At 42.7% G+C, this 15000-nt stretch overlaps 1 long non-coding RNA gene across 1 annotated transcript in view; it reads left to right on the top strand.

Annotated features, from left to right (window-relative positions):
• The window catches only part of LOC127007251 (uncharacterized), a 294850-nt gene that overhangs the window by 278505 nt on the left and 1345 nt on the right, over positions 1-15000 (top strand). The window lies entirely within an intron of this gene.

The raw sequence follows: 15000 nt of genomic DNA on the forward strand, positions 1-15000 counted from the left end.
ACAATAACAAGAGTTGTGCCAGACTTAGTCCCGCCCCCCTCCCCCCCCACACACGTATTGCACACGAGTGACTTCACCAGGTGAGCCTCGCTTATTAGCAGGTAGGCGAGCTTTGCGTCAGAGAAGTGCGTCACCTGGCCATGTTTTTGTCAACCTGAATTTTTTCTTTGATTGAGTGGCGAACCGAGCGGTGTTTCTTTTCATGTGCGGCAATAGGGAACACACACACACACACACACACACACACACACAGAGAGAGAGAGAGAGAGAGAACTGCCAGGTCCTTGGTCTTTTGTTAAGTAATGATGCTCTTTCCTTAACTTATATTGTCCGTCCGTGTGTTAGTTTTGACAATGCAGTTTGAACAGTAAAAGTTATCCAATTTACTAAAGGCAATGTGGGGACAAATCTTCTCTCTCTCCCTTTCCTCTGTCCGTTTTCCTTTTCTATATTCTTTTCCTCTTTCCTTTTCCTATTTTTCATTCCTACTGCTTACCTTTCTCTCTCTCTCTCTCTCTCTCTCTCTCTCTCTCTCTCTCTATCTCTCTCTCTCTCTCTCTCTCTCTCTCTCTCTCTCTCTCTCTCTCTCTCTCTCTCTCTCTCTCTCTCGTTTCTATTAAAAAAGTTTGGGGCAGCCATTTGACAGTCACAATAGGTCTTAATGACAGTGTAAGACCTGCAACGGACCATTTTATTTCATCGTTATAATTTTTTTCTTATTTTGGTAATGGTGGCGTGCGTATGTTTTTTTTTTAAGAGCATTATGTTTGTGTTGTAGTATGTCTCTGTCTGTTTGTTTGGTTGTTTTGTCTGTCTCAGTTTATTTATTTATCTTTCTTTTTTTCTTTGTTTCATTTTCCATATTTATGTATCTGTCTGTGTATATATTTTCCCGTATCTCTATTCTTTTATATCACACACACACACACACACACACACACACACACACACACACACACACACACACACACACACACACACACACACACACACACACACACACACACACACACACACACACACACACACACACACACACACACACACACAGCCCACTTTTAATTTCCGTCGATCAGGGTATTTTTGAAACACTTGTCAAAACATCAAATGAAAGGCGGCTCCATTTCCCTAAAACCCCATGTTGACAGTTTCACCTTCCCCTCTCTGCCTCCCAGGTCCCCCCTTTCCACCGCTCCCCTCTCTTCCCCTCCATTTCCCTTCTTTCCACTCACAGTATTTCCCTTTTATTTTTCTCTTCGTCTCTCTCTCACTCTCTTTTGTATTTTTTTCCATACCCTCTCTTTGGTTTTCCTCTTGTTTCCCTCTATTTCCCTTCGCTTGCCCTTTCTTCCTCCCTTACCTTCACCTCTTCTTTATTTCCGCCTCACCCATTTCTCTCCCCTTACTCCTTCCTGTTTCTCCTTTCATCAACTCTCTCCCGTCACGTATTTTCTCTCCCTACCTTTCAATGTCTCGTTTTTCTCTTTAATCTCTCAGCATCCCTTACATCTCCTTCCTCCCTCTCCTCCTTTTTATCTGTTTTCTTTATCTCGTCTTATTTGCATCTGTCATCACTTCTCTTCCTTTCATTTCCCTCCCTTTCCTCCCACATTCACATCCTTTCCTGAACCCTGGTCGTCATTTACCTGTCTTCTCCCTTTCCCACCCTCGTTTCGTTCCCATCATTCCCTGTCACATGCCCCATTCCTCTCAAGCCCCATTCCTCTCCCTCCTTCCATTCTCAACCCTCACCCCTCTTCTCTGCCACTCGCTTTAGGGAACTACGCACCTCGTCGACTGTAGGTTCAAGAGAAATGTTAACTAATGGAAACGAAAGGTAACGAAACGCGAATGGGTGGATCCGTAGATTTGTTCAAAGAGCACTTTTTCTTTCCCAACTCCAAGGTGAGATGTTTATTTCACACTTATAATGGTCGACCTAGAGAAATTTTGAAGTTGTTAGGATTGGGGAAATTTAGCATGTTAAATAATTCTCTCTCTCTCTCTCTCTCTCTCTCTCTCTCTCTCTCTCTCTCTCTCTCTCTCTCTCTCTCTCTCTCTCTCTCTCTCTCTCCTTCCCTTTCACCTCCTCTTTCTCGGTCACGCTAAAGGCTGCAATGCTCCCTTGTGTGTGTGTGTGTGTGTGTGTGTGTGTGTGTGTGTGTGTGTGTGTGTGTGTGTGTGTGTGTGTGTGTGTGTGTGTGTGTGTGTGTGTGTGTGTGTGTGTGTCTGGATAGATGGAGACAGACATACACACACGCACGGAGGCAGACACCGACAGACACAGATGCAGAGATAAAGAGACCCTCAGACGCTCCCCGCACACAAACAAACTAACCTTGAGGCGTGTCATTTACCTGCCCTGACGTGGCTGTCGTAGGGCAACAACCCCGCAGTGGCCTCGCGTTCCTCAAGGCTCCCCTCCCCCTCCAAGGCCACTGTTCGTCCGGGATGGCCATGAACCCGCGCCGCCCGGTGGGAGTGTCAATCCTAGCAGATTCTGCTCCATTACCCCGAGACACACTTGATGATGATGATGATGATTGCACGTATAATAATTGGAGGGTAATATTAACAGCAACGATAATAATAGTAATAATAATGGCAATATTAATAATAACAATGATAATAATAATAATAATAATAATAATAATAATAATAATAATAATAATAATAATAATAATAATAATAGTGATAATAATAATAATAATAATAATAATAATAATAATAATAATAATAATAATAATAATAATAATAATAACAATACCTTTATATAAGTGCATACGGCGAAATTTTAGTCAACATCGATAATTAAAAGTATCAAAGCAAACATGTATGTACAACAAATACCATTTAATTGGCTTGATGTCGGACATGGAGGGCACAGAGCAGTACAGAAAGCACAATCCATAGTATTTAGTTAATAAACCTGACAAATGAGAAATAATATACAAATGAAAGACAAAATAATTCATTTGTTCCTAAAAAGTGCTGTTCTGTGGATCTTTGATTTTACAATTCCTCTTTTTTATATTTTTTTATTAGACACAAACCAAAGATGTTTTATATGAAGAAGGCCTCATCTTTTAGTAAAGGAAATATTTAAGCTTTTTTTTTTAATTACAAATGATAAGCGACTCTTTCTATTTTACCACGAGATTTCTTCGTCTTTCTTTCTCTTTTCTTTTGTCATCATTCGATCATTCTTTTCCTTTACAAGATTGGGAACCCTCGTCATTTTAAAGCCTCCTTAATTCCTTTTACGTTATTTGTACTCAAGGTATGTTCGCCAATATGCACGCGTAGTTACAATTTGTCGTAACATGAAAATCAAATATAGAAAATTAACGTGAAAATATAAAACGAAACCTGAAATACTAGTAAAAAGAACAAATTAATAATTATTCACATATTTATACTTTAAGTTCAAAATGTCCAAATAAGTTAATTTCTTTCTTCCCATTAATTAACTTCTTTTCATACTTTCCATTTCCTGAATCGCCTTTTATTCTAACTCTATCCACCTGTTTTCTTCTTTTGTATTTCTTCCCTCCTCATGGCTCATCATCTGCTCCGTCCTCTCAACCGTTCTCTTCGTTTCATTTTACTCTCATTCCTTGCCCCACACCCTCTTCCCTGTCTCCTATCCGCACATTTCTTTTAATTTATCTTTCAGCTCCCTCACGTCACATCCTCTGCTCTTTGTGTCCTATCCACCTTTCTTTCCCTTCTTTTTATTTATCTCATCCTCTGCTAGTTGCCATACCCACCTTTCTCTCCTTATCATTCTCTCTCTCTCTCTCTCTCTCTCTCTCTCTCTCTCTCTCTCTCTCTCTCTCTCTCTCTCTCTCTCTCTCTCTCTCTCTCTCTCTCTCTCTCTCTCTCTCTCTCTCTCTCTCTCTCTCTCTCTCTCTCTCACGTATAACATCCTCCTTTCCGTGTCCTGCTGAGAGTACTAATTAGAATGACGTAACAAACTGGTGAACATAACCTGATCACCTTCCAGCGACACGCCTCTCGCCGCCCTTTGTCGAGGCCCTGTCGCCCGCGCTGTTCCGGAGAGGATTAATCAGCCCCTGCATAGCCCTGTCTTCTCGAGAAGGCTCCGAAGGGCTACACTCACCCAGGGGAAGGTGAAACACACACACACACACACACACACACACACACACACACACACACACACACACACACACACACACACACACACACACATACACACACACACACACACACACATGGTTCCTCCAGCTAGTCATTCATTCATTCAGTCAGTCAGTCAAATAGTATTTTGGTTACTCATTGATGATTTCACACTCCTTCAGTCACTCTTCACAGTCACCCATCACTCACCCTTCTTTCTTGTTCTTCATAGTCACCCTTCACCCTCACCCTTCAGTCTCACCCTTCACCCTGTCCCTTCACCCCCACCCTTCAGGCCATCCTTTCCATCCTCGGCGTTGCTTTGCTCGCTGGCCTCTCGAATTAGGGATGAACTTCGAGGCTCGGCTACTTAATATACTAGACTACGCGGCTTAATGTGGCTTTGTGATGCATTGTTCCCCCACCACGGCCTTGCTGCCTCCCTTTGTGTACTGCACGTGCTCAGGATGCAGGTAAAATGCTAGAAAAGGCTGCAGCGTCGAAACTTCAATGAGTAAGTGAGTGAGTGGGTGTGTCAGTCAGTCAGTAACGCACGCACGCACTCACTCACTCACTCAAGTTGCACTCGTTCAGTCCTACGTCATGGCAGTTTGATGTGATGTAAACCGTGTGTGTGTGTGTGTGTGTGTGTGTGTGTGTGTGTGTGTGTGTGTGTGTGTGTGTGTGTGTGTTTTAGTGTTATGCTCATACAACACACACACACACACACACACACACACACATGCACTATCATATCCGTCTGCATTGTGTTCCATCGGGATGTATCGCATTGAATTGCTTTTATTGCTTTCCGTGTGCATTGTTTTGCCTGTGTGTGCGTTTATTGCAGTATTGCGAGTATTACAGCGTTTAGCTGCGCGATGCACTGTGCGCCGACAACAGCATCGTAATATTGTACCGTCGAAACAATAACAAAGAGATTTGCATACAGACATAGATTCTCACAGATGTTCGGACCACGCGGACACTATGAGCCAGCCTGTTTTGTTTGTCCGGAAACCTAAAAGATACAACACCAGCCGAGCACCAGAACTTTTCACTTTTTCCTCATTGTATAGTATGGAAATATTGAATAGTGAAAGGAAAGGGCGGCCGAATATGTTATTAAATAAATTTGTCGTGCTTCAGTGAACCGCCAAAGGTGGGTCATTCCACTCTTGTAGTACAATTGTTGGTGAAAAACAATTTTGGTGCAGTCTGAATTTATTTGTTTATGTTTCAGTTTCGCGCTATTATTTCTCGTTCGCGACGTGTCATCCACATAGATATATTCATCCGTTCAGCCATGCAGTTTATTAAAATGTTGGATCCGTGTTTCTTGGGGGTGTATCTTAAAAGTGAATATGTTAAGACAAAACAGTCTTTCCTTAAAAGGTTTGTTTTGCAGGGAAGGAATAATATTTATTGCCTTACAATGAACAACTTATAATGTAGCAATGTCGTTCGCTTGGTGGAAATGCTTAAATTGTCGCTTTTCACATAAGTGGTGACGTTATTTTTCTGTTAAGTAATTTATTTAATAGTGATACACTTCATCCACGTTAGTTTCATCTGGTAACTGCATGCCTGTTAATATTTATTTGCCTGGAGAGAGATTTATCTAGCGTTCTAAATCCTCGCATTCATCAGATACGCCACAACCATTCGCACGCACACACCACACACACACACACACACACACACACACACACACACACACACACACACACACACACACACACACACACACACACACACACACACACACACACACACACACACACACACACACACACACACACACACACACATCCCCCAATCCCTGTCATTAACAACTGGGCCATGAACACTTCCGGGGAAAGGGCGGGTGGGGGGAGGAGGAGCAGTGGGTGGGGGAGAGGGGAGTTGAGAAAGGGAGGCATGGGGGTGGGGAATAATGGGATCAAGAGGGAGAGTGGGAGGGAATAGGCAGGAAGGGAAAGGGAAGGAAAAAATGAAAGGGTGCAGGAGGAGGGCAGTGTCAGAGGGAGGGAAGCAGAAAGAAACGGGATAGTGAAAGGAAGAGGATATAGTTATCGAGGAAGTGGAGGAAGAAGGAAAGCGAAAAGGGGAAGGGAAGGAGAGGGAAGAGCAGGCAAAGGGGATTAGTAGTAGAGGTAGGGGAGTAGGAGCAGGGGAGGACAATGTGGGCAAGGGGGAGAAGGGGGAAGGGGAAAGGGAAGGGGGCCGAGGCAGTGCATTGGTACGAGGTATTCAGGACAAACAAGTGAGTGGAAGGGAGGCAAATGCTTCTGTTTGTCTCCAAATTTCACGCAACTCCTAGCATTCTGATCCAGGCCGCCCCAATCTTGCAGAGGGAGGAGGAGGAGGAGGAAGGAGGAGACAGAAGAAGGAAGAAGAGGAAGGGATTAATGTAAGAAGGAAGGAAGGAAGGAAGCACGGCAGGAACGAACGATTACTGGCTGGTTGGATGGATGGAGGGATATTCACACAGAGCCCTCAAGGATGCTATCATTTTCGCACCACGTCGCTGCACCCTTTCCAGTAATTCAACGGCCATCTTGTAATTAGGGGACCAGAACTGCACTGTGCAATTCCGACGAGGTCCCACTAACGAGCTATAGAAAGATACCATTACATCCGGCGTCTTTCATTCAAAGATCCTCGCTATGAACTCAAGCATAGTACGTATTATCATCTATTAAAGCAGACCTACAGTGCTTAGTATGCTCCAGCTCGCTACGGACGGTGACCCCGATACTTGATTCCTGCAGAGGCTTCCCACGCATCTGCAACTCGTACAAGGGGAATCGGATCCTAGGGTCAGTATCAGCAGGGACATCAAACATACAAAGCCAGGGATGGAGGAGGAGGAGAGGAAAGGAAAGTAAAGGAAAGGAGAGGAAAGGAAAAGAAAGGAAAGGAAAGGAAAGGAAAGGAAAGGAGAGGAGAGGAGAGGAGAGGAGAGGAAAGCAAAGCAAAGCAATGGATAGGTAAGGAAATGGAAGGAAAGGAGAAAATAAAAGGAAAAGTAAGATAGGAAAGGAAAGGAAAAGGAAGGAAAGAAACGGAAATGAAATGAAAGGTTAGAAATGGAAAGGAAAAGAAATGTAAGGAAAACGAAAGGAAAGGTTAGGAATTGAAAGGATATGAAAGGAAAGGTAAGGATAGGAAAGGAGAAGAAAAGAACGGGTAAGGAATGGAAACTAAATGAAATAAAAAGCGAGGTAAAGAAAGGAAAGGAAAGGAGTGGAAAATGGAGGCAAGGAGTTGGGTTGAGGAGAGACGTAAATTTTCCTCGACCTTCTTCAGATTGCTCCACGTAGTTTTATTTCATTTCCTGAACGACGTGATGGCATGATGCGAGGTGTGAGGGGCAGGACGAGTGGGCGAGGAGACGCGATCATGAGGGGGAGGGAAAGACGGGCAGGAAGGATGGAGGAAGAGAGGGACGGTAATGGTAGTGGTGGTGGTGATGGTGGTGGTGGTTTGTTAGAGGGAATGTCAGTGAGTGAAAAATAACAAGCTGAGGGGATCATTCTCTCTCTCTCTCTCTCTCTCTCTCTCTCTCTCTCTCTCTCTCTCTCTCTCTCTCTCTCTCTCTCTCTCTCTCTCTCTCTCTCTCTCTCTCTCTCTCTCTCTCTCTCTCTCAGTAATTTTCACGACTCGCTCCGTCTCCTTGAAGCATCCTCAACACCTTCGAGAGATGTCCTCCTCCTCCTCCTCCTCCTGTCCTCCTCCTCCTCCTCCTCCTCCTCCTCCTTCACGTTCCCGAAATGAAAACACCTTTCCATAACCTTAATTAACCTTCTGTAGATGATTTTTTTTTTAATTAATTTTTTACATTATTGACGGATCTTAACTTTTTTTCCCCTTTTTATCATATTCTCATTTTCCTTTTCTGTTTTCTTCATCATCATCATCTTCTTGTTCTTCTTGTTCTTCATGTTCTTTTTCTTGTTCTTGTTCTTCTTCTCTTCCACCTCTTTCTCTCTCCTCCTCCTCCTCCTCCTCCTCCTCCTCCTCCTCCTCCTCCTCCTCCGTTATCGTATCATTATCATCACCATCATCAATCTGAGTCAGGAGTTTTAGAATTAGATGGAGGCATTCTCTCTCTCTCTCTCTCTCTCTCTCTCTCTCTCTCTCTCTCTCTCTCTCTCTCTCTCTCTCTCTCTCTCTCTCTCTCTCTCTCTCTCTCTCTCTCTCTCTCTCTCTCTCTTTCGTTCTATTTTGGCAGGAGACGAGACTGCAATCGCCTATACTCAACAAAAGCCTTAATTTCCTTTTCACCACCATCACCACCACCACCATCACCACCACCACCACCACCACGTTTCAATACGCTTGCGGGCTGGTGGTAAATGGAGTGAACGTGAGGGATAGGGGGATGGGATGGAAGCGAATAGAGGGGGAGAGGAAGGGATGGGAAAGAGAAGTGGAAAGAAAAAGAAGATAGCGAAGCGTGCGGGAAATGAAGAGTCGAGGAAGGGAAGAAGAAGGGCGTGAAATGAGGACGGAAAATGAGAAAGGAGACATAGAGAAAAAAAATATTGAAAAGAAGAGGGAAATGAAGAGAAGATATATGAGAGCAGGATATAAGGATAGATAGTGATTTACAAGATAACGGGAAATAATAAAAGAATGAGGAGGAAAGGAGGAAGGAGGTGAATGCGAAATAAACAGTTGATAGTTGAAAAGAAGAGGGAAGGGAAGAGACAAGGAAGAATAGTAAACAAAGATAGGTTATACGAGGAGGCAGAAAGGGAATGTAAAGTGAAAATGATGCTGTGAAGAAGATGGTTGAAAAGAAGAGGGAAATTAGAGAAAAAGAAGATGGTGAGAACACTAAATATGGATAAACAATGAGAGATAAGAATGGGAGGTAAAGAGTAAAATAAAAAAGATGATAATTTATTGGAGAGGGGAGGATAAATGAAGAGGGAGATAAAGGGAAAGGAAGATCCTGGTGATAAAAGGAGGGATGGAGGATTAATCACTAACCCCAACAGAGATTAGCTCATTTTTATGCTTCATTCTTACTCTCGTTTTAAGCCCTTCCCCTCCCCCTTTTTTATCTGGCAGCCATCTTCTTTCCTTTTAGTCTTTGTATCTTCTCTTTCCCCTCTTCTTTCTTTATCTCTTAACTTGCATCCTTCACTATCCACCATTTCTTTTTCTTCGTTTCTTCTGTTCCCTTTCCACATTTTTTTTTTGGCATACATCTTCCTCTGTATTTTTTCTCGCTTTTCCTCTTTTCCTTCTCCTTTTCATCTCTTCCCTTACATCATATACTCTCTTCCTTCTCTCTTTCTTACCTTCTTTTGTTCTCCTTCCACATTTATTCACTTTCTCTTTCTGTTCCTTTCATCCTGTATTTTTTTTCCTCCTCCTCCTCTTCCTGTTTTTATTTCTCCTCCTCCTCCTCACTTTATTTAGTTTTTTTTACCGGATATTTTTATTCTCGTGTTATTTTTTCACTTTCTTCCTCACCCCAATTCATATACTCCTCTTCCTTCTTCATACTGGCTTCATTTCGTCCTCATCCAACATTTTCATGCGTATTTTTTTCATTTTTCCCTCTCATTCAGTGTATTTTTTCCCCCTCTCGCCTTTCCTTCCTGCCATATATTTTCTTCCTTCTTTCTCTATTTTTTTTTCATTCCTTCACTCGCTTTCTTTTCCCTGTAATCTGGTCTTTTCCTTTCTCTATCTTATTTACTTCTCTTTTCCTTTCATCAAATATTTAATCTTCCTTTTCATGCTTTAGCAACTAGCTCTTCTTTGCTCACTTTTATTTTATCATCCTCTTTTCCTTTCTTCTCTCTCCCCCTCGCTTGTCACTCACTCCTACCCTCCCTCCCTTCCCTCCCCCCCCTTCCTCTCTCTGTCACTCACTCCTTTCGTCACTCCCTCCGTCCTTCCCTCCTCTCCTACCTCTCTCCCACCGTTCCTCCCTCCCTGCTTTCCATCCTTCGTTAGTCACCTCTCCCATCCATCAATCACTTAACTCTTCCAACAACTCTCTTTTACACTCTTCTTTCTGCACTTTCTCTTCTTTTCTCTTCTTTTATCCAAACACACATTCCTCCTCCTCCTCCTCCTCCTCCTTCTACTATCCCAAACATATTCTTTCTCTTCTACAAACCTACTTTATCCCTTCCTCTTTCCTCCATTTCCCTTTCCTCTCCTCCCTTCCTCTCTCTCTCTCTCTCTCTCTCTCTCTCTCTCTCTCTCTCTCTCTCTCTCTCTCTCTCTCTCTCTCTCTCTCTCTCTCTCTCTCTCTCTCTCTCTCTCTCTCTCTCTCTCTCTCTCTCTCTCTCTCTCTCTCTCTCTAAGCTCGCGTCTCTCTCTCTCTCTCTCTCTCTCTCTCTCTCTCTCTCTCTCTCTCTCTCTCTCTCTCTCTCTCTCTCTCTCTCTCTCTCTCTCTGTTTAGGTCGCTGGGACAATGGTTAAAAGAGAGAGAGAAAAAGAATGTTCTCCCCTCTTCCTTTCTCCCTTTTTCGGATTTTCCTGTTTTTTTTCTCCTGGCAGGTTTGAATACTAAAAGCCGATACGTTGCTGAACATTCTGGGTGTGGAAACAATCTCTCTCTCTCTCTCTCTCTCTCTCTCTCTCTCTCTCTCTCTCTCTCTCTCTCTCTCTCTCTCTCTCTCTCTCTCTCTCTCTCTCTCTCTCTCTCTCTCTCTCTCTCTCTCTCTCTCTCTCTCTCTCTCTCTCTCTCTCTCTCTCTCTCTCTCTCTCTCTCTCTCTCTCTCTCTCTCTGTTTTTAATCAACAATCTCTCGTTCGTTCCGTGAGGTAGAGAAGAATCAACAATCTAAACTTTCAAACCCGTGAGAGAGAGAGAGAGAGAGAAAGAAGAATTCTCTCTGAGCTAATTGTACGCATCTCACCACCACCACCACCACCATCATCATCATCATCATCATCATCATCATCATCATCATCATCACCACCACCACCACCACCATCTTTCTCCTTCACTATCAATCTCTGAACTCCATTAATTTCCCAGTCCGGTGATGACGTCGAGACCAAAACACCAGCATCATTATCCTCATCATCCTCATCATCATTATCATCATTACCATACTCATTAATCTTCCTTTTCCTTCCCCTTTTCTCATTTTTCTCTTGTTTCTTTGTTCAAGATATCCGCTCTCTCTACTCCGCTTCTCTCTCTCTCTCTCTCTCTCTCTCTCTCTCTCTCTCTCTCTCTCTCTCTCTCTCTCTCTCTCTCTCTCTCTCTCTCTCTCTCTCTCTCTCTCTCTCTCTCTCTCTCTCTCTCTCTCTCTCTCTCTCTCTCTCTCTCTCTCTCATTCTAGTTTTTACCTTAATTTATGGTAATCTTTCATATCTTTCATTATCAAGTTTTCATTCTTGTGTGTGTGTGTGTGTGTGTGTGTGTGTGTGTGTGTGTGTGTGTGTGTGTGTGTGTGTGACGGAGAGTGACTATTGAAAGGTAAAAGGGGAAACAGGTAAGGAGGGGGGGGAGGGAGGGCAGAAAAGGAAGCGGTTGAAAGGAAGAGTGGCGGGAGGGGGGGAGGGGTTTGTTAGGAAGGAGGGAGAGAGAGAGAGGGAGGGAGAGAAGGGAAAGAGGGTATAGGGAGGGAAAAGGGAGAATAAGTGAGAGAGGAGGGAGAGGGAGTTAGAGAAGTAGGGATGAGGAGAGGGGAAGGAAAGGAGAGAGAGAGGAGGGAAGGAAGTTGGGAGGAGACCTGGGTATGAGTGAAAGGTTGGGAAGAAATGCGAGTTAGAGGAGGAGGGTATCGAGGGGGATCGGAAAGGGAGGGAGGAGGGAAGGTGTGAGGGGGGGGTTAGTGGTGTGTATCTCGCATCCAACTCTAAATATTTTTGATTTGAATATTTTTGGCTTGAAATTTTTATCATGTCGCATCTTTTAATATATTGGGGAGAGAATTTGCTCATGAAGGTGTAGGTTATATTTAATGCTATTTTATTTTATGTATATGATTATTCATTTATTCAACTACTAAATAATATTGTACATGGAAATTTATTTATGAATTTAATTTTGGCCTTAATTTTGTCTTTTTTATCAAGTTCTCTTTATATTAATGTCTATACAACTATTTTCATACATATTCAAACACACACACACACACACACACACACACACACACACACACACACACACACACACACACACACGCACTATCATATGTTTTTTTATACACTTTTATTTTCAACTTCAACATTTTTTCCCACACTAGCCCCCAACACGGGCGCATTTCCCCTCGTTTTTTTTTTTCCTCCTAGACTCGTTGAAAAGCCAGTAAATGTTGGCCTCTCTGGGGGCGGCTCAATGTTTGTTTGTTGGTTTGTCTGTTTGTGTGTTTGTTTGTTTGAGGCACTTTCTATTTGTGTGTGGCATTCACCTCGATCCACACACACCGCCTCGACGCTTTACCTGTTTGTTTGTTTGTTTGTTCTGTTTCTTCTCTCATTATTTTTTTTTTTTTCGTTTTTTTTTTAATATGCTGCTGGTTTTTTTAATTGCTTCGTTTTGTTTTCCCTTTTCTCCTTAGGTTGTGATCGCATGTGTTGTGGAATAGGATCTGAAGGAGGAGGAGGAGGGAAGGAGGGAAGGAAAAGGGGGGGGGGTGAGGACAGATAGGAAAGGGAGGGAAGAGGGAAGAAATGGAGGAAGAGAAAATGGTGCAAGATAGGGCGAGTGCTGATAGTGGTGGTGCTGGGACGGGGAGGAGGAGGGAGAGGAGGAGGGAAGCAACGGAGGAAGAGAGATAAGGTAGATAGGTACACGTATAAATAGGTAGGAGGGTAGGAGAGATGGAAGGATGATAGAAAGGAAGGAAGGAAGGAAAGAAGGAAGGAAGGAAGGAAGGAAGGATGGAAAGAAGGAAGGAAGGAAGGAAGAAAGGAATGAATGAATGAAGGAAGGAAGTAGGGAAATAGATAAAGAAGTAAATGAAGAAAGAAAAAAATGATAGAAAGAAAGAAAGAAAGAATCGAAGAAAGGAAAATAAACAAATAAATAAATACATAAAGAAAGAAAGAAAGAAAGTCAAGTAGGCAGATAATGAGTACTAGAGGGAAATATAGTAGAGGTAGTAGGTAGATAGATAGGCTATAAGAATTTAAGGAGAATCAAATGACACCGGTAAATTCTTCAGTGAAAAGACAGGTAGGGAGATTAACATATAGAATGGGATGGAAGGAAGAAGAGGGGAGAGAAAGAAGATGGACTAGGTGTTGTAGAGTGACGGAAGAGGGACAGAGGTGATGATGTGAGATGGTGGAAGGAAAAGACGGAAAGGAAGGAGAGGGAACTATAGAGGGAAGTGGGAAGGGTTGGCGCAGCGTTACTATATTATCGTACTCAAAACATCGCATTCATCAGTTCCAGGGCCCAAAACTTTCGTGGGCACACAGATAACGCGATTCTAGTTAAAGTTATCGTTAAAAGCGTTACTTGTTGGTGTTTGTTTCCTATAGCTGTTAGTCAAAAACCGAAAAATACGATCTGCTGGGTGGTTGAGTACGATAATTTGGTAACGCTGGGTTGGCGTAAAGGGATGAGAGGAGGGGAAAAAAAAGTGAGAGAAAAAGAATAACTGAAAAAAATAACAGATAGTAGAGGAGCAAAGTTATAAATAATGAGAGGAAGAGGGAGGGAGATAGAGTAAGTAAGGAGGAGAGGATGAAGGAAGGGAGAAAAAAGAAAGAAAGAAACAAGACGGGAAACCAGAGCGGAGAAACGTGGAATAAAAAACGGATTCCTCGGCTGAAGGAGGAAAGACGAGAAAAGTTTGCTCCGGAAGACTGAGAGAAAGAAAGGCTTGAGCAGCGAAGAGAGGAGGAAGAAACCTGTAGAGGAGGAGACGAGACGGAGAAGGAAGAGAAGGAGGAGGAATAGGAAAAAGAAATATGAGGAGGAGAAGAAAAGACAGGAAATGAGGAGAAATAAGAGGAAGGGTAAAAGAAAAGGAGAAAGAAAGATATGGAGAAGAAAAATAAATTGGAAAAAGGATGTGAATTTTAAGAATAATTGACGGAAATATGTAAACGGTGAAGGAGGAGGAGGAGGAGGAGGAGAAAACGATAATAGGGAGATAAGAAGAGACAGCTGAAATCCCCCTCTTGTTTGCCGCAGAAAACAAAACAAAAACAAAACGAAAAAAATCCGCACACTATGAAAGTTCCCCGTTACAATCTAAGGCTTGGCTAAGACCCGGAAAATTCAGCTGCTTGGGCGAGGCTGCGTGGAATGTAAGAGGTTAGTGCCGCGGGAAAGTCCTTGTGTCCGGGATGCTGCTGCGAAGTCATAACGGAAGAGTCGAAAGCTGAGAGGCGGAACTTTCACTTAGCACAGATGATATTGTTTGGGGCGCACGGGAATGAGAGGAGTTTAATTGTATTTGTTTTTGATGTTCATTAAGCTGTTCGTTCGTTCTTTTCTTTGTTTCTGTTCTTTGTTAATTAGTAGTGTTGTGTCATTTTCTGTGAGTGTTGTTAAAAGACGGAAATTCAATTTGCAAATTTTCAAAATACAATTTTTTTAGTGCAAGTTAATGAAGGTGTTCGATTATTGTTATATTCCTCTATTTACTAATGGGTCTATTGCTTGGATTTCCATGAGTTTTTTTCCTTTTTTAATGCTGTTTTGTTGTTTTTGTTCTTTTCCTGCTTCTACTGTTGTCATTACATTTTTATTATAGATTTGCTTCTGAGGTGGTTTGCGGCTAGAATATTGTTGATATTTACGTTCGTCAGAAAATATATCCAATTAATTATTCATATGAAGAATTTTATTAGGATTTTTTTGGGGGTATCAGATGAAAAAAATACTCATATTCTAGGAATTGCTCGGGTTCGC

Source organism: Eriocheir sinensis, chromosome 35 (assembly GCF_024679095.1).
Source record: "Eriocheir sinensis breed Jianghai 21 chromosome 35, ASM2467909v1, whole genome shotgun sequence".
NCBI classification, from domain to species: Eukaryota; Metazoa; Arthropoda; class Malacostraca; order Decapoda; family Varunidae; genus Eriocheir; species Eriocheir sinensis.